Genomic DNA, 11,403 nt, shown 5'->3' with positions numbered 1-11,403 from the left:
ACCAGAATCACATCAGCAACAACCAGAGGCATGATCTTTTCTGCACCTGAAGGAAGAGCAATCACTTAAGCCACAGCAGCCCCCACCCCGAACTAATGGAGGAAGAGATGTATAGATAACAATGTAAGGACACTTTCAACAACATGAAGAGCAATATGGCACCACCAGAAACTACAGCAGCAAGACCTGAATATCATGGCACTTATGAAACAGAAGAAAATGACCTTAAAAATAACTTTATGAAGATGATAGAGGCTCTTATAAAGGAAAAGAAAACTTCCCTTAAAGAAATGGAGGAAAAGATGAACAAAACATTAGAAGAAATCAACAAATCCCTTAAGGAAACAAAGAAAGCCAAGAAAAAAAAAACAATCAAAGAGGTGAAGAAAATGGTTCAAGACTTGAAAACAAAAATAGAAGAAATAAAGAAAACATAAACTAAGGGAATTCTGGAAATGAAAGACCTGGGTAAATGATCAAGAACTACATAGAGATGCAAGTATAACCAAATGACTACAAGAGATGGAAGAGTGAATCTCAGGCTTTGAAGATACAATGGAAAAAATAGATTCATTGGTCAAAGAAAATGCTAAATCTAACAACTTCTGAACACAAAATATCCAGGAAATACGGGACACCATAGTAAGACTGAACCTAAGAATAACAAGAATTGAAGAAGAAGGAGATGAAGTCAAGCCCAAGGACACAGAAAATATATTCAACAAAATCATAGAAGAAAACTTTCATAAACTAAAGAAGGATATGTCTATGAAAGCACATGAAGCTTATAGAACACCAAATAAACTGAACCAAAAACGTCCCTTTGCCACGTAATAATAATAATTATCATGATAATCACTAAATATACAGAATACAGAAAGAATATTAAAGAATATTAAGAGCTGCAAAGGAAAAGGGCCAAGTAACATATAAAGGCAGACCTACAAGAATTTCACCTGACTTCTCAATGGAAACGGAAACCAGAAGGTCCTGAATAGACGTTCTACAGACACTAAGAGACCATGGATGCCAGTCCAGACTAATATACCCAGCAAAGTTTTCATCACCAAAGACAGAGAAAGCAAGATATTCCATAACAGAACCAGATTTAAAAAATACCTATCCAGGTGGCTTAGCCCGGGTCTGCTCAGCCCAGGTCGGATCGGCCATGGGCATCTTCGGGCCGCGACCTTTGGGGTTGGTGCGGGGCTGCAGAGGAGGGCCAGGGTGCGAAGTCTTACTTCCGACCCCGACTCCTGGCAGACCAGCCTCGCCAAGAAGGCCCGGGTCGGGCAGGATGAGCCGGCCAAGCCGCCCTCGTCGACGCTCAGCGAGAAGCAGCTTGTCCGCATCAAGAGGAACAAGGCCGCGGCCCTGCTCAGGCTTGCCGCTCGCAACGTGCCTGCCGGCTTCGGCGAGAGCTGGAAACAGCACCTGAGCGGGGAGTTCGGGAAGCCGTACTTCGTCAAGCTAATGGGCTTTGTTGCTGAAGAGAGAAAACATCACAAGGTCTATCCACCTCCGGAGCAGATGTTCACGTGGACCCAGAAGTGTGACATCCGAGATGTGAAGGTTGTCATTCTGGGACAGGATGTTTATCACGGCCCTAATCAAGCTCACGGGCTCTGCTTCAGTGTGCAAAGACCAGTTCCACCTCCACCCAGTTTGGAAAACATATTTAAGGAGCTGTCTACAGACATCAATGGTTTTGTTCATCCTGGCCATGGGGATTTGTCGGGGTGGGCCAGACAAGGTGTCCTCCTCCTCAATGCTGTCCTCACTGTCCACGTCCACCAGGCCAATTCCCATAAGGAGAGAGGCTGGGAGCAGTTCACTGATGTGGTTGTGTCCTGGCTAAACCAGAACCTGACTGGCCTGGTCTTCCTGCTGTGGGGCTCTTATGCTCAGAAGAAGGGCAGTGCCATCGATGGGAAGCGTCACCATGTCCTGCAAACAGCCCATCCCTCCCCACTGTCGGTGTACAGGGGATTCTTTGGATGTTGACATTTTTCTAAAGCCAATGAACTGCTCCAGAAGTCTGGCAAGAGGCCCATCAACTGGAAGGAGCTGTGATCTGCAGTGCGGGCCACCCGTCTCCAATAGTGGCTCTGAGATACTACTGCCACTGAAGCATTGAACAGTTTAGAAGTCACTGGAAATGTCCCTGTTAAGTCTCTGTGTGTGAAGACAATGGAAAGATCTCTGTAAAGCAGTCACGTGCCAATTAGGCTGCAGAAACCACAACTTAAGCAACCAGACCTCGACTGGCACTAGGTTGGAACTCTGGGCTAGTCAGGGTGGCCTAGCCTCACGGTCCAGTCATACTTGGCCCTCTGAGCTGTATTGGGTTGGGGGAGAGATTTGTACCTTTTGATCAGCTAAAAGTTTGGCACCTACTGTTGTTTACTTTTGCCTTTAGACTAGAGAGATTACAAAGTGTTCGGGCCCTTATGTCTTAAAAGGGTGTTTTGCGATCTTGAGAAATCAGGATAGAAAGTGAGACTGTTCGTGATTACAAAGGGAGTGAGTGTGTGTTTTCCGGGGCTCAGGAGAAGTGGCTGCTGCCCATCCTGCTGCTTGTCTAGATTTTTACCTTAAGCAGCTAGTGAGTTGAGCAAAGCAGAGGACAGGTTTATTTTTGTTTTAAATGGGGGGGGGGTTCTTCTGCCTCTGGAGTTGGGGTTTCCCACAGCAGATGGCTAGATGTTGGTTTGTGTGTAGAGCTGGGGATCCAACCCCAGGGTCCTGGTTTTTATGGACTGAATTCAGGCAGGTTATGTTTTTCTGCAACACTGGAGGATATTGTCTTTTACGAGCTGGGCAAGTACATCTTTTTTTTTTTTTTTTTTTTAAGAGACAATCTAAGTTTATACCTCACCCTGGATTCAGTAGATCCAGCTGGTTAGAGAAGTGACCCCGCCTGGGCAGGGTAATAAAGACTTGAGTTTGGATTAAAAAAAAAATACCTATCCACAAATCCAGCCCTACAGAAGGACTAGAAGGAAAACTCCAACCCAAACTCATGGAACTGAACAATGTTCAACTGAATCATCACTGGGTCAAGAAAGAAAGAAAGAAAGAAAGAAAGAAAGAAAGAAAGAAAGAAAGAAAGAAAGAAAGAAAGAAAGAAAGAAAGAAAGAAAGAAAGAAATAAATAAATTAAAGACTTCCTATAATTTAATGAAAATGCACAATATACCCAAACTTATGGGACACTTTGAAAGCAAAGCTCTGAGGAAAGTTTATCACATTAAGTGCCTAAGAACCTCGAGAAATATCAAACTAGCGACTTAATAGCACACCTGAAAACTCTAGAACAAAAAGATACAAACTCATCCAGGACGAGTAGACACCAGGAAATAATCAAAGTGAGAGCTAAAATCAATAAAATAACAACAAAAAAGCCAATACATGGAATCAATAAGACAATGAGTTAGTTCTTTGAAAAAAAATCAACAAAATTTTATCCAAGGTAACTAAAAGGCAGAGAATATCCAAATTCACAACATCAGGAATTGTGGCAGGAAGGAGACGCTGGTCCGTCCCAGCTGCCTGACTAGCTTAGCCCCAAAATAACCACACAGAAATTGTATTAATCAAATCACTGCTTGGCCCATTAGCGCTAGTCTCTTACTGGCTAACTCACATCTTGATTCAACCTATTTCTCTTAATCTGTATATCACCACGTGGTGGTGGCTGACTGGGTAAAATTCCTAGCATCTATCTCCGGTGGATCCATGGCATCTCTCTGATTCTGCTTTCTTCCTCCCAGAATTCAGTTCCTTTTTTCCCCGCCTACCTTCTGCCCTATCAACAGGCCAGAGAAGTTTCCTTATTCATTAACCAATGAAAGCTGCACATGGACAGAAGGACCTACCATACAATTTCCCCTTTTTTGTTTAAATAAAAAGGAAGGCTTTAACATAGTAAAATTACATATAACAAAACAGTTATTAAGCAAGAATTGCAGTTACAATATTTATATCCTATTTACCTTTTATCATAACTAAGGAAAACTATAACTATAACTATAAATTCTTCAACTCCATTAAAGACTCCAGTAAACAGGAAGTGCATTATAAACAACTTCCAAAACTCTATGACAGAGACATCTTGTTGCCTAGACAGTCACCCAAAGTTCTTTTGTGTCATTGGGGCATCCATCTTCAGCCTATAGACCCATAGTATCCAGCAGACTTTTCCATGAAAGAGGAAACTTCAAAGACAGTTCAGCCTATATTGGCAGTTTTCAGTCACTTTCTTTTGCGTCCAGAAGAATATCTAACATTCTTCAATTGTCTGAGGTACTTTAGGTGAAGACAAAAAGTGAGCATGACCCTTTTTTCCCGCTGGATTCAGTTCCCAGCTTGCAGCGTACATAGAGTACCATGGATTTCTACGCTTATTGTGAGTTTTGTCCCAAAATAAATAAACTTTTTTTATACTCTAAAAAAAAAAAGAGGAAGAATATCTAACAGACTCTTTCATAAAGCAGGAACCCTGAAGGATCATCTCACCTTCAGGCAAGTTTAGCAGTCATTCTCTGTGGGTCCTGCATGTCCAGTTTATGCAACAGTCCAGACAAGAGTAGTTTCTTGGCCAAATGACTAACCAACTCCATAAGGAGCCTCTTCAATGTCCATCTTCTCTTGAAGCAGATTGATGTTGCCAGGAACAGATGTGTCTCATTGTCATGAAAAGTCTTAAGTTTTTAAACATTTTAAATGCAATATTCTGAAAGTCTCTGAAAGATTTGAAGCATACCTATCTAACTGAAATATATCTATATATATCTAAAAAATCTAACTTACATGACTACAAGATTGACTATTATAGATGACTCTCTGTTTACCTATATTTCTTAATTATACGTTACATTTTTAAATGAACTACACAATCATAATACCTTAGTCAAGAGCAGAAATATATATATATATATACACACACATATATATACATATAACAAAATTGACTTTAAATTTGTATCAATAAACCAAGATCCATACCAATTCAAATTATTCATATCTATATAATATCCCTCTTTAAATGTAAATAAACATTTATAGTCAGTATTTGGGAATATAGGCATAGATTTGTCCATACTGCTTCCTGCTGTTTGGGGGTGCTCTTAATCGGGTCTTTTATGGTATATCCTGTGTGCTAGGTTCATCTCAAACAGCAGTTGGGAAAAGTATTTTCTTTGTGGGGGTGTTCACAGCAACCTTTCAGCAGGTCTTGTTCCATGAAACCATATTGGTCTAGAAGCAATCCACAGGTTCTCATTCTCTGTGGAGACAGAAGAAGAACATCTTTTTCCAAGCAACATGTTCTTAGACTCAAATTCTGAAGTCAAGATACCTTTATAATATACATGCTGGTTTAGCTTAACAGTCCACACAATGAAATATCTCTCTGTACTTAGTTCCTCCACAGTCAAAAATTCAAAGATATTTATTATTTGAATATATTATTATGTTATAATATACACAATCTAGACTCTCTGTGAATTTTCCACCTTTATGTGACTTATTTTTCTTTATTCTTTTTAATCTATGTCTGTCTGTATTCTGTATCTTTAAAGACTTTTTTTAAAGCATTAACTTTATTTTATGACTCTCCATACTTTTTCAAACCTATATACATTTATCTAACACTATGACCCATTTAGAGTTCTTTTACAACTGAATTTGTCTTTATTGTATTTCTGTAATTATTTTTTTGATCAAAAGCATTTCTTAAAATGCTAAGCAGCTTGGTCTCTGTGGCCTTGGGTGCTGGCTCCACCTCTCTCCTCTTTCAGGTTTTAAATATGGTGGAGGTAGTTCACCTCAGCTCTAGGACTGCCGAGTGGCAGTCATCCTCATCACCTAAACTCTGGATATCACTTTGCAGCATATAAACCTTTTTGTTTTGTTTTGTTTTGAGTAAAAGCTAGCACACTGTTGGCTTTGTATGGCAGCTGGGATCTGCCATGCTGTTCTGTTTGTGCATGCCTAGTACATCTGATTCTGCTGCCTGCCCAGGCGGGGAGTGCCTAGCTGTGGGCATGGTCTCAGTGACTTTCCTCCTGACCTTGAGTGGGCACACAAACACCCAGGGCCCACAAATGCCATTGAAATGCTTCACAGAAGAGTTTGTACTGGTGAAATGGCCCAGAAAGCTGCATTTTGAAACACACAGCTTTTTTTCCTGCTATGGTTGAATTAGGAAATCCTCTTTTAAAGGAGCTGTGGCATGCCACAGCAAACAGCAAGAAGCTGTGTTAAACTCTGTATTTTTGTGTCTGGAATTCCTTTTCAAACTTTCACAGGTTTTATGTGGATATAGTCAACCACATTGGAGCACCAATTGTAGAAGGAAGGAGACACTTGTTCATCCTGGCTGCCTGCTAGCTTAGCCCCGATACAACCACACAGAAATTGTATTAATTAAATCACTGCTTGGCCCATTAGCTCTAGCCTCTTATTGACTAACACTCACATCTTAATTTAACCCATTTCTATTAATCTGTATATTGCCACATGGTGGTGGCTTACTGGGTAAAATTCCCCGTGTCTGTCTCTGGTGGATCCATGGCATCTCTCTGACTCTGCTTTCTTCCTCCCAGAGTTCAGTTCCTTCTTTCCCGCTTACCCAAGCACTGCCCTATCAATAGGCCAAGGAAGATTTTTTTATTCATTAACTAATGAAAGCTGCACATGGACAGAAGGACCTCCCACACCAAGAAATGAAAAAGGGGACATAACAACAGACACTGAGGAAACACAGAGAATCATCAGGTCATACTTCAAATTTCTGTACTTAACAAAATTGGAAAATTTAAAGGAAATGGATAGTTTTCTGGATAGGTACTATATACTAAAATTGAATCAAGAACAGATAAAAAGTTCAATAAACCTGTAATCCCCAAGGAGATATAAATAGTCATCAAAAGTCTTCAACCAAAAAAAAGTCCAGGACCAGATGGTTTCAGTGTAGAATTTTACCAGAACTTCAAAGAAGAGCTAATACCAACACTCCTCAAATTGTTTCACACAATAGAAACAGAAGGGACATTACCAAACTCTTCTCATAAGGATATAATTACTCTGAAACCTAAACCACAGAATGATACAACTAAGAAAGAAAATCACAGACCAATCTTCCCAAAATCATTAATACAAAAATACTCAATAAAATACTGGCAAACTGAATCCAAGAACACATCAGAAAAATCATCCACTGTAATCAAGTAGGCTTCCTACTAGAGATGCAGGGATGTTTTAAATGTGAAAATTGGTCAATGTAATCCACTATATAAACAAACTAAAAGAAAAAAATTCTGTGATCATCTCAGATGCTGAAAAAGCCTTCAACAAAATCCAACACCTCTTCATGATAAAGGTCTTGGAGAGATCAGGCATACAAGGAACATACCTACGTATAATAAAGACAGTATACGGCAAGCCAACAGCTAACATCAAACTAAATGGAGAGAAATACAAATCTATTCTACTGAAGTCAGAAACAAGACAAGGTTGATCATTTTCTCCATATCTATTCAATATAGTACTCAAAGTTCTAGTAAGAGCAATAAGACAACAGAAAGAGATCAAGTGTATACAAATTGGAAAGGAAGAAATCAAACCTTCACTATTTGCTGATGATATGATAGTATATGTAAGTGACCCCAAAATTTCTTCCATGGAACTCCTACATCTAATAATCACCTTCAGTAATGTAGCAGAATACAAGATTAATGAAAAAAATCAGTAGCCCTCCTATATACAAATGATAAATGTGCTGGAAAAGAAATCAGAGAAACATCATCCTTCACAACAGGCACAAATAACATAAAATATCTTGCGGTAACTCTAACCAAACAAGTGAAAGACCTGCATGACAAGAACTTTAAAACTTTGAAGAAAGAAATTGATGAAGACATTAGAAAATGGAAAGATCTCCCGTGCTCATAGATAAATAGGGTCAACAAAGAAAAAGTGGCAATCTTACCAAAAGCAATCTGCAGATCCATTGCAATCCCCATCAAAATCCCAGCACTGTTCTTTACAGACCTTGGAAGAATAATACTCAACCTCATATGGAAAAACAAAAAACCAAGGACAGCCAGCACAATCTTGCACAATAAAGGAACTTCTGAAGGCACCACCATCGCCGACTTCAAGCTATACTGTAGAACTAGAGTAATGAAAACAGCTTGGTATTGACACAAAAACAAACAAGTAGATCAATGGAATCAAATCAAAGACCCTGATATTTATCCACACACCTATGAGCAGCTGATGTTTGACAAAGAAACTAAAATTATACAATGGAAAAGAAAGCATTTTCAACAAATGATGCTGACATGACTGGATGTTGACATGTAGAAAAATGCAAATAGATACAAATTTATTGCCATGCACAAAACTCAAGTTCAAATGGATCAAATACCTCAATATAAATCCAGTCACACTGAATCTTAGAGAAGAGTAAATGGGAAGTAGTCTTGATACATTGGCACTAGAGACCACTTCCTAAATATAACACCAGTAGCACAGACACTGAGATAGACAATTAATAAATGGGACCTTCTGAAACTGAGAAGCTTTTGTAAAAAAGCTTCTCAATAAGACAAAATGGCTGCCTACAGAATGGGAAAAGATCTTCAGCAACCACATATTTGACAGAGGGCTGATCCCCAAATTATACAAAGAACCCAAGAAACTAACATCAAAATACCAAATAATCCAATTTAAAAATGGGGTTCAGGTCTAAACAGCGGATTCACAACAGAAGAAACTCAAATGGCTGAAAGGTACTTAAGGAAATGCTCAACGTCCTTAGCCATCAGGGAAATGCAAATCGAAACAACTCTGAGATACCATCTTACACTTGTCAGAATGGTTAAGATAAAAAACACCAATGACAGCTTATGCTGGAAAGGATGTGGACTAAGTGGAATACTCCTCCATTGCTGGTGAGAGTGCAAACTTGTGAAGCCACTTTGGAAATCAGCATGGTGGTTTCTCAGAAAACTGAGAATCAATCTACTGCAAGATCCAGAAATATCACTCTTGGGCATTTACTCCAAGAATGCACACTCATATGACAAAGACATTTGTTCAACTATGTTCATAGAAGCATTATTCATAATAACCAGAAGCTTAAAACAACCTAGATGCCCCTCAACCAATGAATGGATAAAAAAGTTCTACAGCAGTAAAAAACAGTGACATCTTGAAATTGACATGAAATGGATGGAACTACAAAACCCCATCCTGAGTGAGGTAATCCAGACCTAGAAAGACAAACATGATATGTAGTCACTCTTAAGTGCATATTAGAAATAAAGCAAAGAATAACCAGGCTACAGTTCACAAGCCCAGAGAAGTTAGGAAAAAAGGAGGACCCTAGGAGAGATACACATGGATCACCCTGGGAAGGGAAAATAGACAAGATCTCCTGAGTAAAGTGGGAGTTGGGGGAGGGGGTAGGTGGAAGGTGAGTGAGAAGGGGAGAAAGGGACAGGGAGGAGAATATTAGGGATTGGGAAGGTCGAGTTGGGGAAAGGACAGAGAGGGAGAACAAGAAAAGATACATTTTGATAGAGGGAGCCATTGCGGGATTAGCGAGAAATCCAACACTAGGGAAATTCCCAGGAAGCCACGATGATGACTCTAGCTAAGAATCCAACCAATAGCAAAGAAGGTGTCTTAGCTGCCCTTCCCCTGTAAGTAGATTGAAGACTACCTTAATTGTCATCATAGAACCGTCATCCAGTAACTGACAAAAGCAGATGCAGAGATCCACAGCAAAGCACTGGGCCAAGTTCTTGGAGTGCATTTGTCGAGAGGGAGGAACAACAATATGAGCAAAGGGGTCAAGACCATGATGGGGAAATACCTGACCTGAGCTATTGGGAGCTCACTGACTCTGGACTGACAGCTGGGGAACCCATATAGGACCAAACTAGGTCTTTTTAATGTAGGTGACAGTTATGTGACTTGGGCAGTTTGCGGGACCATTGGCCGTGAAACCAGTATTTATACCTAGTGCATGAACTGGTTTTTTAGACCCCATTCTCTTTGGAGGGATACCTTGCTCAGCCCAGAAACAGGCACGAGAGTCTTGGTCCTGCATCAAGTGATGTGACAGACTTTGTTGACTTTGACATTGAAGGTCTCACCCTCTCTGAGGAATGGATGGGGAGTAGGGTGGGGAGGACATGGGAACAGAGAGGGAATTGGGATTAGAATGCCAATTTAAAAAAAATTGTTTTTTCTTTAAAAAGAAAAAACCGATCCAGAGAGAAAATTAAGTAGGATACAGCAGGCAACACTATTGACCACAGGCACCTAACAAATAGGCAGAGAAGATCCATGTAACAACAGCAGATTTCACATTCCTCTTAAGTGCACAGAGCAGTTTACGGTGAATGATACTATGCAAAAGTTTTTAACCACTGTGAATCAAGCTAGAGATCAGGAGCAGAAAGAAAATGAAAATTAATGGATTCCTATAAGCATACAACCATCAAAGGTTAAGGAATAAACAGGAAAGTTGAACAGGCCAATAGCTTTAACCAGGAAGGATATAAATCAGTAATAAAAACCCTCCCAACAACAGCAAAAAGCTCAAGACACAATGGCATTATTTGTGAATTAAACCAGAAATTAAAAAACTCAAACAACAATATTTCTCAAACTCTTCCAGATATTTGAACAGGAAGAGACAATTTCAAAACCATTGTGTGAATCCAGCGTTACCAAGATAGCAAAATCTAGCAAGGACACTATAGCAGAAGAGACCTCTAGAACAAATGCCTAATAAATATATTGACACAAAATTCTCAATAAGATATTAGTAAAATGAATTGAGCAGTATATTAAATGATTATGTACTCTGATTAACTGGAATCTATAAGCAGAATGAATGAATGAGTGGTTCAGCATAAAAATTAATGTGATATTCTATACTAACAATGAAGGATAAAATATGATCTCTTTAACAGATTTAGAAAGATAGAAAATAATCAGCATCTTTTCCTGATTGAAAATTTCCAACCAACTCAGAAAAGATGAGATGAAAATTATTTCAAAATTACATGGGTCATGTGTGGAAAACTTATGATTTGATCATATGTAATGGTGAAAGCTGCAAAAGATCAGAGATAACAAGTGTGTTAACTGTCACTTCTGAATAAGTATGGTATTGAAAGTCATAGATCATAGAAGGATCAGCAATCACCAGTGTGTTGACTTCACTTCTATATCATATAAGTACGATACTGAAAGTCATAGGCATAGCAATTAGCAAAGAAAAACAGGAATTGGAATAAGAAAAACATAAGTAGAATGACCCATGTCTGCTAACTGTACAATATGAGACAAGCACTAAAGATGCCACAATGGAAAAAGAGC

General features: G+C 39.3%; 1 pseudogene; it reads left to right on the top strand.

The window, feature by feature from the left end:
- Positions 1-1,168: 1,168 nt before the first annotated feature.
- On the top strand, positions 1,169-2,236 carry LOC148118389 (uracil-DNA glycosylase pseudogene; annotated as a pseudogene).
- Positions 2,237-11,403: the final 9,167 nt, after the last annotated feature.

Source organism: Myodes glareolus, chromosome 22, assembly GCF_982192425.1.
Source record: "Myodes glareolus chromosome 22, mMyoGla1.1, whole genome shotgun sequence".
NCBI lineage: Eukaryota > Metazoa > Chordata > Mammalia > Rodentia > Cricetidae > Myodes > Myodes glareolus.
This window is presented reverse-complemented; position numbering and strand designations above follow the sequence as displayed.